The sequence below is a fragment of the Macaca mulatta genome, chromosome 5 (genome assembly GCF_049350105.2).
Source record: "Macaca mulatta isolate MMU2019108-1 chromosome 5, T2T-MMU8v2.0, whole genome shotgun sequence".
Classification (NCBI taxonomy): domain Eukaryota; kingdom Metazoa; phylum Chordata; class Mammalia; order Primates; family Cercopithecidae; genus Macaca; species Macaca mulatta.
The window spans coordinates 79,549,944-79,568,070 of NC_133410.1; the positions used below are offsets into that span (position 1 = coordinate 79,549,944).

At 41.2% G+C, this 18,127-nt stretch overlaps 1 long non-coding RNA gene across 2 annotated transcripts in view; it reads left to right on the forward strand.

Annotated features, from left to right (window-relative positions):
- The first annotated feature begins 380 nt into the window (after positions 1-380).
- Positions 381-18,127, forward strand: part of LOC114678344 (uncharacterized) — a 48,152-nt gene continuing 30,405 nt past the window's right edge. The window contains exons 1-2 of one of the 2 annotated variants that reach the window (XR_013417522.1): positions 381-8,969; positions 13,895-14,019. This is a non-coding gene — a long non-coding RNA (uncharacterized LOC114678344). Of the gene's footprint in view, positions 8,970-11,473; positions 14,020-18,127 lie in introns of those variants that run through there. The other variant, XR_003729699.2, reaches the window with a different exon arrangement.

Sequence of the window (18,127 nt, forward strand, 5' to 3'; positions counted from 1 at the left end):
CAACATGGCGAAACCCTGTCTCTACTAAAAACACAAAAATTAGCTGGGCGTGGTGGTGGGTGCCCATAATCCCAGCTACTCAGGAGGCTGAGGCAGGAGAATCGCTTGAACCCGGGAGGTGGAGGTTGCAGTGAGCCCAGATCGCGCCAATGCACTCCAGCCTGGGCGACAGAGCGAGACTCTGTCTCAAAATAAATAAATCAATAAACCCCCTCCAGTTTGCCAGAGTGGGATGAACAGCGCCCTCTGGAAACCTCCATCAACGCATTTCTGCCCTGAGCCAAACCTCCTGCTCAGGATTCCACCTGGGAAGTCTAAGTGGAAACATTTTAGTGAAATTAGTCCTTACTTAGGTGCCTCTTTTAAGAGTGTTGCATTCACATCCGGAATCTGTTGAAGAGGACAGAAAACACAGTTCAGACAGAAAAAGCAGTTCAGACAGAATTACTACAGAGCTGCTTTTATCTCTGCTACCGGAACAGCACATCCAATCCTAAACGGGCCATCCCATTGGTGGCTTGTCAGTGAGAATTTTGGACCATGCCTGTAAAAAGGTTAAGAAGTAAAGATTTTAAAAAATGTTGCCAAGTATTTTCATTGTAATTCTTTGCAGCAGTCATGCAAGGGGCCCCTGTGAGCATTTCTTAAGAATGGTGTTAGGCTGAGCAAGTCACTGGGTGGAGATCCAGCACAGTCTGTTCTTGTTATTCAGGTAGTTAGGTTCTGTAGAGTCTCTGCGAATGCTGAATTAGAAAGTAGGGAACTATTACTTCTGGGAAAATACAGGGTTAGGTTCTTCAAGCCTCTGGTCAAACATTTTCATCAATGGATCAATACGTAATCTTGTTTTGTGTGTGTTTCTGTTTGGAGACACTTTTATTTATTTATTTATTTATTTTTGAAACAGAGTTTCGCTCTCGTACCCCAGGCTGGAGTGCAATGGCGTGATCTTGGCTCACTGCAACCTCCGCCTCCTGGGTTCAAGTGATTCTCCTGCATGAGTCTCCTGAGTAGCTGGGATTATAGGTGCCCGCCACCATGCCTGGCTAATTTTTGTATTTTTAGTAGAGACTAAAAATACATTTTGGCCAGGCTGGTCATGAACTCCTGACCTCAGGTGATCCAACCCCCTCGGCCTTCCAAAGTGCTGGGATTACAAGCATGAGCCACTGCACCCAGCCCACCTTATTCAATATATATTGTTGATTCATTAATGTTGAACTCATGGTCAATAGCACTATAACTCATGCTTGACTTAAGCTTCTCTAACACACATACTTTGTATTTCCTACATAAGGCCAGACAGCATTGCAGCCACACACTGTAGTGGGGGCCATTTTATACAGTGAAATTAACAAGAAGCACAAATATGGGAAAAATGTGACACTATGTAGACCTAGAAAAGGACACTTGTTAGAATAGGAGCTGAAACAAGAAGGCAGAGTGTTGCCTTGTTCAACCTCATCTTGGAACATTCCTATTGGGCAACTCACTTTTTTTTCACAGTGCACGTCCAGGAATGATGGAAAAATCCCTGCCAAGTATTGGTTTTGCAGTTACCAATACATCTGAGCAAGTAGGTGAATTCACAAATATGAAATCTATGAATAATGAAGATTGACTATGTATCCCTCAGAGTTAAGGGTCTATCAGCCCTGTTCCTGTTCCATAATATTTCCCTGACAGTTCTAAATTCATCATTGTTACCTTGCCTATAAAAAGGCAACAACCTCTAGGAAGGGAAACAAACTATGTTATTTTAATCATTGGTATCTTATTATGGATTTACTTATCAGCCTCTTTGCTGAGAAGGCCTTCTAGATCTAAATCTTTCTAAAGGGTATATAGAAAGATATACCCTTTCTGTATCTGAAGGCTGATATAGAAAACGGTAGTGTTTGGAGTTGTGGCCTAGAGTTGGTAGAGAACTAACTGTACACATGAAGATGGGAAACTAAGAAGGCATTATTATATTAGAATGTATCTTCATTCCCCCTGAAAGATGGTGGGACACTAAAGACCACCTTCCTATGGCCAGAACACCCACCACCCCATCCAGTTCCCTTCCTCCCCTCCTCCACCCCCAGATAATTGCCAGAATTCGATTGCACTTCAGTATCTTGTCCTCAGTCAGCCAGACATTCTAGCTAAATGCCACTGGTTTGCTCACTTCTGAAAACACTTCCTGCTTATCCTGGGGGCTGAAAACATCTGTTCTGAGACCAGGTTTACTCCGTGTAATGATCCCTGAGATGTTAACTCATTCAAGTCAATTTGATGCAACGTCCTTTCACACTAGGCAAAGACCTAAGGCCCCAGTGCTGAGTCAGTTGGATCTGAGTGGACAGGGAGAGAGTGGATGAGGGACCTCATCTTACCTGGTAACCTGTACTCTGAATTCTGTGTCCTCACTAGTGAGGCCTGAGTGCCTGTCTACATCCCTGTCTCCTTGTTTGACCAGAATTTTATGAACTGTAGATTCCTTGGCCTTAGGCTAGACTTCCTGACTTCTATCGCTGACTTGTGACTGACCTCTGCCCCCAGAATTCTCCGTGGTCCGGTCCTCATTTTCCAGTTTCCTGACCTCTTGCTTGGGTTGATCTGTAGTGGCCACAGGCTTTGTAACTCTCAGCTTGCCTGCTCAGTGACTTCCTAATGATGCTAAGTCCTGCTGGTGTCATACCCTGCCCCCCAGAGTGATGCTGCAGTGGTTCAAGTCTCTACCTGGGAAGGGATCTGGATTCTACGCCCACCACAGGGCATTCTGCCAGATATGTTAAATCAAGGAAGAGCCAAGACTTGGGAAATAGCCTTGCTTCCTATTTTCAGTCTGTCATTGGCTTACTAGGAACTGCTGAGCAGGAAATCTGCATTGAGGGTGTTACATTTTCTTCTGTGTCAATGATAATCATACATTGTTAATGCCAGAAAAGACAATTTCTTCATGTCAGAGACAGAAAACTGAGTCCCAGAAGGGTGAAGAAATTTGCCCAAAGTCATGCAGCTATTAAATAATGATTGGGACTAAGAAGCCAGCACACCTGATCCAATTCTAAACACGGGTCCATTATATTATGTGGTGGGTCATTTTAGCTGAATGGGGCACATAAGAAAAGAAAGATTGCACATCTTATAATTATCGGAGTTCAAGTGCAGATAATAGAAACCACTTTAGATACTTCAGGCAGAAAGGGATTTCAGAAGGGTTCTAGGTGCCTACAACATTGCTGGAAGGGCTGGAAAAACAGACCATAGGTGGGCCTCTGTGAATGGCTTCTAGAAAGACACGATAGAATTGGCCTGTGTAGGGGACTGCCTTCTCCATCTTATTCTGAGGACTCAGAGAGCTGCTATTCCAGCCACTGGGTCCAGGTCCCCTGCCTTGACTGTGATCTGGAGATTAGAAAGCCATTCCCAGAACTGTAGGCCCTACAACTGCACTACAACAATCTGCAAAGCAGAGTCTTGTGTGTCACTTCTCTCTGCCTACATCTGTCTCAAAATCAAGTCTCTGGCCAATGAAGCTTATTGATGCAACCTAAATCATATCAGGAATGCTATCTACACAAAAGTCTGGGATATCTGGACTTGAGTTTTTCAGGTAATCCAACACAGAAAGGAAACACACCAGGAGGCTGGAATGGACTTTTGAGTGAGCGAATCTACAGCGTTCTTGCCCCACAATACCTCAGTTTCCTTGTCTCTAATGGAAAAACTGATTTTACCTACTTCATAGAGTTGTTATAAACAATTAGTAGTTTATATTGTAAGTAAAACACTGTTCCTGGGACATCATGAATACTCAATAGGTAGTAGTTATTATTTTTAAACCTTCAGCCATGAACTTTATGCAGGTTTCACAGTCCACTTATATTGAACTTGTTTTCAGTTCATTTTTCTGTGTAATAAACCTAAGCTTTCAAACTTTTTTTTTTAGACAGGATTTCACTGTCGCTCACACTAGAGTGCAGTGGCGCAATCTTAGCTCGCTGCAATCTCCACCTCTCAGGCTCAAGCTCAGGTGATCCTCCCCACTCATCTTCCTGAGTAGCTGGGACTACAGGCACATGCCACCATAGCTAATTTTTGTATTTTTGGTAGAGATGGGGTTTCATCATGTTGCTCAGGCTGGTCTTGAACTCCTGAGCTCAAGTGATCCACCTGCCTCTGCCTCCCAGAATTCTGGGATTACAGACATGAGCCACAGCACCCGACCACTTTCAATCTTCTTTAGCCTTGTGAATTTACTAGGTGTGGCTGATTTTGTAAAATTGTTTGACTAAAACAAATAAGTTTTTCTTAAAATAGGGTTTGGATTCTTACCCAATTGAAATAAATTTTTAGTAATTATCTTAACTCTTCATTTTACTAGGAGAAAACTGAGACCCAGAGAGGTGAGAGGACTTGATCAAAATAAAATCATTAACTTATTTTACAGCCAGGATTAGGAATAGCCTAACACTCCTTCTAATATGATTAACCAAAGATACTAATGTTGAGGGTTGAATCTTCAATTTTACAAATACTACTGAAAATCGTAGTGAGTTCCAATTTTCAAAAATCACTCTGTTTTTGCAAATATATACAGATTGGGAAAAATATTCATTATGCTAAAAGAAAAAACACAATAAAGATTGTCTTAAGCAACAGTCGACATTCTATGTAAGTATTAAATGTTAGAGGAACTCCTTTTAACATAAAAAATGAGACGAGGACATCTTCTATCATCATTGTAATTTGTTGTTGTAGAAGTCCAAGCTAATTCATAGAGATAAGAAAAAGAAATTACGTGTGACTGTCAGTAGGAAGCAAACCAAATTATCATTGTTTGCACATCTTTAGTGTTATACATAATGTGTAATTGTCTACCAAGAAAATCCAAAAGAATCAATTGAAAAATTATAGTATTAGATACACGTAGTAAGAATCCAGTTATAGGGCCAGTTACAAAATAAACATTTAAAGTTAACTGCTTTCTTTTATCTCAGTAATGATGAGTTAGAAATTATAGTACAAAAATAAGATCCTATCCTCAGTATCAACACAAATCATAAAATATCTAGAAGTAAGTTAGCAATGAACACTGGGCCCTGGAAACAAACAGACAAAAAAAGATATAGCTTAGCAAGAAATGTACTCGACCTACAATAAGAAAATAACAGTGTTTTACAAAGAGACAGAGTGGAGGCTTGAATAAATGAAAAACATACTTTAGCCCTTAGAGAAAAAAACTAATAATGTAAAGATGTCAATTCTCCCTAAAGTAATATATTCCTTTAATGCTTCTCCAATAAAAATCCAAAAGAAGAGTCTACAGGGATTTTGGCATGATTCTAAAATTCATCTAGAAGATTATTTATGTAACTGAAAACTCACAAAACAATACAACATTTTATTTATGGACAGATATATATGAAGTTAAAGTTTTAACACATGGCCTGGAAGCTTCCATGCCAAGTTCATGTTGGTGGTTACTTCCAGGGTGGGAGGAAGGGGAGTGAGTGAGAAAACCAAGCCTAAGGGACTTTGAATCAATCTGTTGTATTTTATTTCTTTTCTAAGAAACATTTCTGAAGCAACTATGTTAAAATATTAACATTTAACAATATGCAGTAGGTGGTATCAAAGTATTCTCTGTGATTTTCTGTTTTTATTTTATTCTTTTCAAAAAGAAGACTGAAGGGGATGAGACGACTACACTGCAGATATTTTGACTTCTCCATGATGAATATAGTAGTTTTTGCATGCAAATAAGTGTATGACACTAAGAAACAAACAAACGAAACAAACTAGAAACAGATAGAGGGGGAGGAGTTATTTTAAATCAGTGAGGGAATGAACAAAGGTCCCTACTGATGTTCACATCATCATACATCAATTTTTTTTCCAGAGAGGTTTTAAAAAAAGGAAATAAAATTGAGCAAGAGGGAAATATCATTGTACATTTATCAGATTTCAGGTGGAGAAGGTCAAAATCTCTGAACCCAAATATAAAGTTACTCTTTATAAAACAGGATATCAAATCCTTGAAGTAGGACAAGAAACAGGTACATTTGAACTTTGTGAGCACGAATGAATTTTGTATAATCTTTTGGGGGAATTAATATTTTAATATCTTTAATGTTAATATGCCTTGGCCTAATAATTCCATTAGTAATTTATCTTAAAGTAGTAATCAGAGATGTACACAAAATGTTATGTGTAAGATCTTTGTTTGTATATAACTTAAAATACGGAGTTATATACAATAACAAATACTGGAAAAACAATCTAACTGTCCAATACTAAGAAATTGGCTAAACAAATTATGGCATTTAGGTTATACTATTTTGTGCCTTAAAAATTCATGTTGTAAGGTCATATGTGGTGACTCACACCTATAATCCCAATATTTGGGAGGCCAAAGCGGGCAGATCACTTGAGCCCAGAAGTTTGAGACCAGCCTGGGAAACATGGTGAAAATTACAAAAATTAGCCGGGGGTGGTGGCACACACCTGTAGTCCCAGATACTCAGGAGGCTGAGGTGGGAGGATCACTTGAGCCTGGAAGGTTGAGGCTGCAGTGAGATGTGACTTTGTCACAGCACTCCAGCCTGGGCATAGGGGATTCTATCTAAAATAATTAATTAATTAATTAAAAGTCATATTGTAGAACAATTTGCAAAAACAGTATTGCAAACATGTTCATGACATTGATATAATTAAAATACAGATTACAAATTTGTTTTTCTGTGTGATCACAATTTTGTTTTTAAAGTGTTTATAGTATTTTTAGTCTGATAAGCTACATGACATAATATTAATAGTAATTGTTTCTAGTTGGTGGGGTTATGGATTATTTTTAAATGTTCTTCTAAATGATTTTATGAATTTTTTACATTTTCTGTCATAAAAATGTGTGTGTGTTTTTTTTTCTTAAGTAGATCATATCCAATCTCATACAAGTGTTAATTAACTAAAAAATTTCTTAGACTTCAGGCTACAATTGCAAATGCTAATTAATAAACTTAGTTCACCTCTTTGGGGTTATGGCCATGGTTGAGAAAACTCCTTTGGGATTCTTTGATATATTCAGACTCCTCTAACGTGTCTGTAGCCTCCTGCCTCCCACCCTTCATTCCTGATTTTCAGACCTACAGCACTTTGCAAAAGGCATTCTTCACCAAAGTGTGTCTTCTTGCCATCCAACACATCGATGATTCACTGTCTTCATGGAGAATTATTGCACTCACACAGCAAACAGAGCAAGTTCTCTTAGATTTTTCAGCAGCGCCCGAACAGCACCTGCACTTAGCAGTTTATGTGCAGTAACTCCTGGAATCCTAAAAACACTCATGCAAGGTAAGTTTTCTTTATTTTACAGATGAGGAACCTGAGGGTTAGCAAAGCAAGAACTGTAATCTCAGAGTAACCAGGATGTTGAGCTTTGCAACCATAACTGTCTGACTTCAACATCTGTGTTCCTTCCTTTTCATCACGTGGCATCCAGGGGACCATTTATGTGGTACCATGGCAGCTGGTCAAATGATTGTTGCTCCAGAATCTATCAATTTAGTGAATAGGCTGGGGAATTAGACCAATAAACTGACAAAATGAGTGACATGTAGACAAAGCAAGTGACTGAATAACAAAGGTTTTCCCTTTCGACAATGTTGTCCAATGTGCTTCCTATGTTAATGCATGGCCTTACCATGCATTCGGTTGTGCAAACCAGGGATCTAGGAGACGATCTCATCACCTCCCATCCCTCAGCCTGCATGTCCGGTCTATCACCCACCAATTTTACCTGCTAGATATCTCTCACATCATCCACATCACCATAGAAGTTCAAATTGCCATCATCTCGGCTGGGCATGATGGCTCACGCCTGTAATCCCAGCACTTTGGGAGGCTGAGATGGGTGAATCACTTGAGGTCAGGAGTTCGAGAACAGCCTGGCCAACATGGTGAAATGCTGTCTCTACTAAAACTACAAAAATTAGCTGGACATTATGCTTGTGTGTTGTCTCCTCAGGGTTTTCATCTTTCTGGCCAATGCACTCAGAAATACGGTTCTGAGAATGAAGTAATGTGAAGTCATAGTCACATATTCATGCTAGAGTATATAAAAGAGCAAATGACTGATGTGCATGAACAGGCAGCCCCTCTAAAGGAGATGGCTGAGGGAAGTCTCAGATGGGCGCACAGCTGTCTGAGCAGGGCTGCCTTGTTGGAAGGATGAGAGGGAAGAACACTTACTTCAAGCCCACAAGGAGGAAAAGGTGAGGTTTTTCTCTGAGTTGCACAGTTACCCAGCAAAATCAGTGTTTCCACCCCACTGGGTCTCAGGTCCCGGGATGGCCCAGGAGGTAAGCCTATGGGGTCTTGAACCCAGATGCCCACCAAACATTGCTTCTGGTTGAATAAATGCTCTGTCTCACAGATATGCTCTCCTGCTACATTTTTATTTTTTAAAGACAGTCTCTCACTCTGTTGCTCAGGCTGGAGTCCAGTGGCACAATCACAGCTGATGGCAACTGATATGGTTTGGCTGTGTCCCCACCCAAATCTCATCTGAATTGTAACTCCCGTAATTTCCATGTGTCATGGGAGGAATCCGGTGGGAGGTAATTGAATCATGGGGGCAGACCTTTCCTGTGCTGTTCTCACGGTAGAGAATTAAGTCTCACCAGATCTGATGGCTTTAAAAATGGGAGTTTCTCTGCACATGCTCTCTTTTCCTGCAACCATCCACGTAAGATGTGACTTGCTCCTCTTTGCTTTCTGCCATGATTGTGAGGCATCCCCAGTCATGTGGAACTATAAGTGCAATAAACCTCTTTCTTTTGTAAATTGCCCAGTCTCAGGTATGTCTTTATTAGCAGTGTGAAAGCGGACTAATACAGCAACCTTAAACTCCAGGGCTAAAGCGATCCTCCCACCTCAGCCTCCAGAGAAGCTAGGACTACAGGCACCTTCCACCATACCTGGTAATTTTTTTAAAAAACTTTTTATAGAGATAGGGTCTTCCTACTTTGCCCAGGCTGGTCGAGAACTCCTAGCCTCAAACAATCCTTCTGCCCTGACCTCCCAAAACACTGAGGTTATAGGCATTGAGCCACTGTGCCCATCCCGTCCTGCTAATTTTAAGACAGATGTCAATGCTGTTAAGACCAATAAAATACATTTAAAGTATTATTGAATTTAGAGAGTTTTTTGGTCTTATATGTATTTCAATTAAAGTTTTAAAAATACATAATTATTATCATGTTGGAGGGATCTAACAATTCCTTGAAGTAATGAAGGACTATTTACTGTCACCAGAAAGTGCAAGGAGTCATTGATCTAGATGTCATGATTCAAAGATTAAAGCTTCTTTCTCAATATCTGTCCTAATTAATTGATCAGAGGCAATTTCACCCTGCAGAAAAATGACACCAAGCAGTCTTGAGGTGTAATAACAAACAATAGCAACTTTTTATTGAATGCTTACCATGTACTGAGCACTGTGCTTTATATAAACTATCCTATTTAATCTTCATGATAGTGCTGTGAGGTATTATCATTCATTTTGCAGATGAAGACACTGAAGCTGAAGTTACTTGCCCAAGGTCAAGCTGTTAGAGTCATTAATGGAGCTAGGATATAATAAGCCTAAATCTCATATTTCGTTTTCCTTTTTTTGTTTCTTTGAGATGAAGTCTCACTCTGTTGCCCAGGCTGGAGTGCAGTGGCACAATCTTGGCTCACTGCAAACTCTGCCTCCCAGGATCAAGTGATTCTCCTGCCTCAGCCCCCCAAGCAGCTGTGAATACAGACGTGCACCACCACACCTGCCTAATTTTTGTATTTTTAGTACGGATGGGGTTTCACCATGTTGGCCAGGCTGGTCTTGAACTCCTGACCTCAAGTGATCCACTCACCTCGGCCTCCGAAAGTGCTGGAATTATAGGTGTGAGCTATCGTGCACAGTCCTAAATTTCACATTTCTAACTGCCGTGTTTTATCCAGTCAACCAGGCACTGTGCTGGGGTGAGTAGTTCAGGTCTCTGTCTTGATAGAACTGACAGATGAGTGGGAAAAACAGTCAGTTAATGAGCACGCAAATAAATATGTGCAAATTATGATCAATGTTGGGAAGGAAGGAAGTTGGGTGCTAAGATAGAACATGATGAGAGTTCCTATGTTACACAGGGTTACACAGGCAATTCTTTCCTGAGGAGGTGACCTCCATGCCTCTTGAAGGAATTGCACTTTAAAATATTTTTGGAAAAGAGTAAACATATCACATCTTTTTCTTTGACCAAAGGTACTCACTTGGAAGTTAAGGGAATGGTGTGAAACCATACCCTATGGGGAAGCAAACTGATTTTGAATCTCAACCTCATTATCTCATTAAACATAACTCACACTCTTCCTACTTACAGACTCTTGGATCCAACCATACTGGTTTGTTCACTGTCCTCCAAATGCTCTGAGTCTGCCTCCTCTTAGCTGTCCATGATTTCTTTCCTCTACCTCCCACTCCTCAATGTTCTCCTCCTTCTCTCATGTCCTTCTTCAAGTTCAAGTCCTTCCACAGGGAAGCTTTCCCTAATGACCCTGAACCACAGAGATATCCTCCTTCATGACCTCATATTTATCCATCCACACACCAACCCACCTACCCATCAACCCACCTACCCATCAACCCATCCATCCATCATCCATCCATCTATCCACCCACCCACTCATCTGTTAGTCAGTGTTCTCCAAAGAAACAGAACATATATTTTATGTTCTAAGCCTATATAAACCTATTGAGCCCTTACATAAACATATGAATATCAAGCCCTAAAATCTAGAAACAAGCTGTGAAAATGCTTTGTGATGAGCTGTTTCATATCACAAAATGGGACCTGAGTTTTGATTCAACAGATTCCAAACCCTTTTTTTGTAGAATATAAAAAGTGACATTTCTGAGCCTATTGAGCCTTTACATATATATACACACACACACGTGTGTATAAATTATAATAAACATCCTCATAAATCTCTTTATATTAAATAATATAATTTAGTATGTAATATTATATATTATATATGAGAGAGAGAGAGGGAGATTATAAGGAATTGGCTCAGGTGGTTATGGAGGCAGGCAAGTCCCAAGACCTGCTGAGTGAGTTGACAGCCTTGAGAACCAGGAAGAGCAAATAGCTCAGTTTGAGTCTGAGGACAGTAAAAATGGTGACGTCCCAATTTGAAGGCAGTCAGGCTGAAGAATTCTCTCTCAGCCTTTCTGTTCTATTCAGGACTTCAACTGAATGGATAAGGCCCACCCACATTAGAGAGAGTAATCTACATAGTCTACCGATTTAAATGTTAATCTCATCCAAAACACCTTCACAGACACACCCAGGGCAATATTTGACCAAGTATCTGGGCACTCCATGGCCCAGTCAAATTGACACATAAGATTAACCATCACACCATCCATCCATCTAATGTATTTGTATTCAATACTAGGTACAAAGTGCTGCTACTTCACTACACTTACTGTCTTTGTTAGTCTAAGTCCTCTAGAGGCAGACACCAAGATGGAATTAAACATGCAAGATTTTATTAGGGAAAATGCTCATGTAACAGAAAGCGAGGAGGGATCTGGAAAAGGCGGAGAAAGCCATTGACTGCAATGCAAATCCAATCTTCCAGTGAAGGAGAGAGGGTGGGCAGAAGCATTCTAGACCCCTGTCCAGTCTAAGGGCAGTTTGGCAAGGTCCCTGGAGGGCCTTTGAGCCCAATTTGCTGCCAGAGGAGCCCTGCATTTTCCAGGAAAGGATCTGCCTTAGCACATCAATTTCAGGGAGGAGCTGCTGGGGCCCTTAATCAATGATATTCTCTGAGGTTGGAGGTTTGTGAGGAGCTTTCTCATGGTCACCACGGTCCACTCCTTTGCTACACAGACGTACTTCTCCATGAAGATTTTGGGAGCAACTCTTCCATGATTCCCTTTGACTGAGGGGACAGTCCTTACCAATGACGAATGAGGATTGCAGTATATACACCTGGCAGCCTCACCCCTCTGGTAGGATACCGCCATCCACCCAGCAGTTATCAGTTGCCAGTAAGCCTGCACTCCAGCTGCCCACAATGGTCTCCTTCTCATGAATGCACCCTGTATTGGACTTATGCTCTTTCCTGGCTCACTGTCCCATTCCCCTCCCTGACTCCCTGGGATCACTTCCTGAATCAATCACTTGTACTCATTCTGTCTTGGGATGTGCTTCTGGGGGAACCCAGGCTAATATAATAAGGAAACCTCTAATAATATGGTTTGGAAATAGTTGCTCTTCTCTAAGGATATACTTAGGCTTTAATTTCACAATTCACTGAGGATCGTTCTTAATACCAAGTATCACACAGAATACTTAATAGGCCATTTGAGAGGCTCCTTAAATTATACAAGTTCTTTTGTATTCACCGTCCTCAGTTACTTGGGGGAAACTCTTCAAACTGTGTTTTTCCTCTGCTCTCACACCACCACTACCACCAACAACACAGAAGAAAGCTTCTGTGACCAAAGGCATGGGGGTTTTCCCCACACACCAAGTGGCAGACATTGATGCTGGAAGTAGCATCAGATCTCACAGAGTGAGAGCTCAGTCCCCAAAACTGCCCCTACTCTGCCACCTCCAGACACCAGTCGCAAGTCCAGGCCTCCAGAACTTCTGACTGACTGACTTCAAGTTGAGGTTCTCACGATTCCCTCTTTGGGTTTGATTAATTTGCTGGAGTGGCTCACAGAACCCAGGGAAACATGTTTACTGCTTTATTATAAAGAATATTACAAAGGATACAGATGAAGAGATGCATAGGGTAAGGTATGGGGAAAGGGCCACAGAGCTGTTATCCTGTACTAGAGCCCCCCACCCTCCAGGAACCTCCCTGAGTTCAGCTATCCTGAAGCTTTCCAATTCCTCCTGGCTCTTTATGGAGACTTCATTACATAGGCATGATTGACAACCATGTAGAAATGTGATTGGACAAAAAGCACATTATCTAAATCCAGCAAGGCCTGTGTGTTCAGGCTTTGCTTGGCCTCTCTGTGCAGCCTTCCTTCCTCTAGGGTATGGGGCAGGAGCCCTCCGGAATGAGGGGTTTCTGACCTACAGTCACTTTCGAGTCCTGCCTTAGGCAGATGAAAGGAGGACGGGGAAGGTCGGAGAGAGAGATGCTGTTCCCTGAGACCGGCTGCTGAGGCCTACAGCACCCCAACATTATAACCAAAGACTATGGGGGTTATGATCCAGAAACCATGGATGAAAGCATATATATATATATATATCATGGCTATGTAGAAAATTGTTACAGGCTGGGCACAGTGGCTCACGCCTGTAATCCCAGCATTTTAGGAGGCCGAGGTAGGCGGATCACTTGAAGTTGGGAGTTTGAGACCAACGTGGCCAACATAGTGAAACCTAGTCTCTACTAAAAATACAAATCAGCTGGGTATGGTGGCGTGCACCTGCAATCCCAGCTACTCAGGAGTCTGAGGCAGGAGAATTTCCTGAACCCCGGAGACCAAGGTTGCAGTGAACTGAGATCACACCACTGTACTCCAGCCTGGGCAACAGAGTAAGACTCCATCTCAAAAAAAAAAAAAAAAAAAAAAAAATTGTTACATTTAAATCATGTGATCTCAGTCTTTGAAAAGCAGGCAATACTTTGTGCAGTAATTCAGTCCTTATACAGTTTTTTTTAAAACTGCCAAGAAATTTTCTGTTAAATAGCATAGATTCAACGTCAGCTTTGGATTTGTATAGATGAAGGGGAAGGGTTGTTTATGATCCACATGCGTCTGAGTTTTAATGATACTGATAATTCATAAATACCCTGGTAATTTTCAAGTATATAACCAGATTGACATGAATTAAAGTTACAGATCACATGGTGTTAACAAGTCCTGGGATGACTGATTCCTTGAAGAGGATGGACCATGGGAATGTCCGGCTTTCAGGAAAGAAGTAAGACTGCCTGGATGTCTGTGATCACAGTGAAAAGGTGAGACTGGGAAAGTAGAGGTTTCTCTTTCATTGCATTGACAATGCAAGAGGCACTTTTGAACTTTTAGACTTGTAATGAAACCCTCATTTTGATATCACATTAGTACCTGCTAGGACTGATCACTAGATATGCTATTTCTGCCTTTTGAGTACACAGTAAAATTGTAATTCTTGGCCCTGTCCCACTTCTTGGGTTGGGGTCATGGGACCAGTTCAAGATCAAGCTGTTAATGACTGATTTGAGACAGTCCAGAGCTCTTTTTGCCCACTGTCATCATTCCAGATAGTGGGTGCTTGATCATCCTGGCTTTCAAGATAACCCATGACAGACATACAGCCCTGCAATGGATGTGTAGCACAAGCAAGAAACAAACCTTTATCACTTTAAGCCACTAAAATTTGGGATTTGTTATTCCAAAATTGCATTGACTATCTTGATTGAGATACTCTTTGGGGAGGCTACTGAGGAGACTGCTGTCCAGTAAGTCCCCTACCCCCTCTAGGAATTCTCTATAAGGCACGATGCTTACTTTCCACATCGTTTTCTGAGAGTACTTATGGAGAGAGTCTTCCTCACTCTTACTGTTTTTAAGATGGTCAATTCAAAATTAGGATTTGGTAAAGCAAGCTTCAAACCACATCCAGTTTTAATGACCAAGTTCCATGAAACATTTAAGATTGTTCTAGAAAATTCAACCTCATTTAGTCTGGAATGACATTTACTAACATGGCTGCTGCACTAGTTACAAAAAAAAAAAGAAAAAATTAAATCATGAAACATTGCTGAACAGTTATTAAATAGTACCTAGTCCCTAATGGCAAATTCATTTTCATTTAATAACAAGTTATTGTGGCATGTAATGAAAAATAGAGTGGCATGCAAAATAAGCTGGCCTCTGTTTTCATTGACATTGTGCCAGTTTCTTGGGCGCAGAATTACAATACTATCCATCTTCATAAAGCACTCTTTAGAAGGCATTATTAAACAGCAGGAAGGAATGGCAGATGACAGCTTCATTAGTCATGACTAGGTAATCCTGGCCAATTTCTCCTGGGAATTATTAACACATTCCTAAACACCCTTTGGTTGATGGCATCCAGAAGAGAAGAGGAGGAGATTAGTTGTAAAGTCTTGGACATTATCCAAATCTGGCTACAACTTTCTTTAAGTCACAGAGCAGTCACTCTTCCCCAAGGCTCTCTGTCATGCTTCTGGGGAATGGGGCCTTCTGAGCAACTATGGACCAAGGCCTCAAAATTCTTGCCCATTGCTGAATACCCAATGAAAAGAAAAAAATCTACACCGCATCTGCCTGGTACAAATTTAGGCTATTCTATTTGATAAATGGATTAGTCCCAAACTCATTCTTGTCTGGTTAGTGAATAGGAGCTCCAGGAGAGTGTCTTTGGGAGCCCAGTAAGTGTGTAATAAACACACTGGAATCTGACATATTCCTGTGAATCCCTGTAGCCAGGTGTCCTAAGTTAGCTAAGGATTTACGAAATCCCCCAGAGCTTGGGCACAGCCTGTGAGATTTAAAAAGATAGTTGCTGTCAACAAAGATTTTCCTAGAGTTTTTGTAACCTTCTCTCTTTTTTTTTTTCTTTCTTTTTTTTGAGATGGAGTCTCTCTCTGTTGTCCAGGCTGGAGTGCAGTGGTGCGATCTCAGCTGACTGTAAGGGAGGAGACCACCCCTCATATTGTCTTATGTCCAATTTCTGCCTCCAAAGAAAGAAAAAGTAAAAACTAAAAGGCAGAAATGAAATCCACAGGCAGACAGCCCGGCACCGCACCCTGGGCCTGGTAGTTAAAGATCGACCGCTGACCTAACCGGTTATGTTATCTATAGATTACAGACATTGTATAGAAAAGCACTGTGAAAATCCCTATCCTGTTTTGTTCTGATCTAACTACCGGTGCATGCAGCCCCCAGTCACGTACCCGCTGCTTGCTCAATCGATCACGACTCTCTCACACGCACCCCCTTAGAGTTGTGAGCCCTTAAAAGGGACAGGAATTGCTCACTCGGGGAGCTCGGCTCTTGAGACAGGAGTCTTGCCGATGCCCCTGGCCGAATAAACCCCTTCCTTCTTTAACTCGGTGTCTGAGGAGTTTCATCTGCAGCTCATCCTGCTACAACTGCAACCTCTGCCTCCTGGGTTCTAGTGATTTTCCTGCCTCAGCCTCCTGTGTAGCTGGGATTATGGGAACATGCCACCACGCCTGGCTAACTTTTGTGTTTTTAGGAGAGATGGGGTTTCACCATGTTGGCCAGGGTGGTCTCAAACTCCTGACCTCAGGTGATCCACGCACCTTGGTCTCCCAAACTGCTGGGATTATAGACATGAGCCACCGTGCCCAACCTCTGTGACTTTCTTTAATGACACTACCTTTCTGTTTCTTAGTAAGTCAGCTGGATGGGGTATTGAAGATGGCTGGCAGAGAAATGGTTTACTCTGCACATCAACAGTTTTAATTGTGGGTTAAAAACAGTGAGTAACTGGTTTTGAAACGCTTTGGGTGCTTCATGGTGTAGCAAAAGGGCTTAAGAATTAGAATGAGACTCGAGCTCAAATCATTGCCCTGCAACTTACTGGCTGTGGAGCTGTGGGCAAATTAATTAAGGCCTCCCAGACTTAGTTTCCTCATCTGCAAATTAGGGATAATGATATCTATCTCATTGAATTTTTGGAGGATTAATTAATATAATCAAGTAAAGCACTTGGCAGAGTGCTTCAATAAATATTTCTTCTTTTGTATGTTCTGTGTAAGCTATGTCCTGCTTAAAAAACAAAAGCAAAAATAATCAGATTTATAGAAGAGACATTAGTATGAGTTGTCCATATTATCCTGCCCACCTCCCCCAACTAAACTGTAAGTTCCTGTTTTTATTTACTTTAAAAAGAAAAGCAGTGATGGCTAAATAATAATGAGCAACACTTATGTACCGCCAGATGCTGGTTTAATTCTCACATCAACTATATTATTATCCCCATATTCCAGTTGAGAAAACTGAGACACAGAGAAGTAAGTTGCCCAAGGTTACAGAAATAGTCAATTTTGGAACTGAGATTGAAAACCAGTCTGCCTCCAGAGTTGGTGTTCTTTCATGTTTAACTTTTATTTTAGGTTCAGAGGTACATGTGTAGGTTTGTTACATACGTAAACTTGTGTTACGGGGTTTGGTGCCAGATGATTTTGTCACTCAGGTACTAAAACTAGTACCCAATATTTTTTCTGCTTCTCTACCTTCTCCCACCCTCCACCCTCCAGTAGGCCCCACTGTGCATTGTTCCCCTCTATGTGTCCATGTGTTCCCATCATTTAGCTCCCGCTTATAAGTGAGAACATGCAGCATTTGGTTTGCTGTTTGTGCGTTAGTTTGCTAAGGATAATGGCCTCCAGCTCCATCCATGTTGCTGCTTAGGACGTGATCTCATTGTTTATTGTGGCTGCATAGTATTCCATGGTGTATATGTACCACATTTTCTTTATTCAGTCTACTGTTGATGGGCATGTCTTTATTATTATGAATAGTGCTGCAATGACCATATGGGTGCATGTGTCTTTATGGTAGAAAGATTTGTATCCCATGGCTATATATTCAGTAATTGGATTGCTAGATCAGATGGCAGTTCTGTTTTTAGGTTTTTGAGGAATCACCACACCGTCTTCCACAATGGTTTAACTAATTTACACTGCCACTAACAGTGTATAAGCATTCCCTTTTCCCTACAACCTTGCCAGCATTTTTTGACTTTAATAATAGCCACTCTGACTGGTCTGAGATGGTATCTCACTGTGATTTTGATTTGCAGTTCTCTAATGAGCAGTGATACTGAGCTTTTTTTCATATGCTTTTTGGCTGCATGTATGTCTTTTTTTTTTTTTTTTTTTTTTCGAGACAGAGTTTGCTCTGTTACCCAGGCTGTGATCTTGGCTCACTGCAACCTCCACCTCCCAGGTTCAAGCAATTATTATGCCTCAGCATAATAGCTGAGATTACAGATGTGTGCCACCACACCCTGCTACTTTTTGTATTTTTAGTAGAGATGGGGTTTTGCCATCTTGGCCAACCTGGTCTTGAACTCCTGGGCTCAAGTGC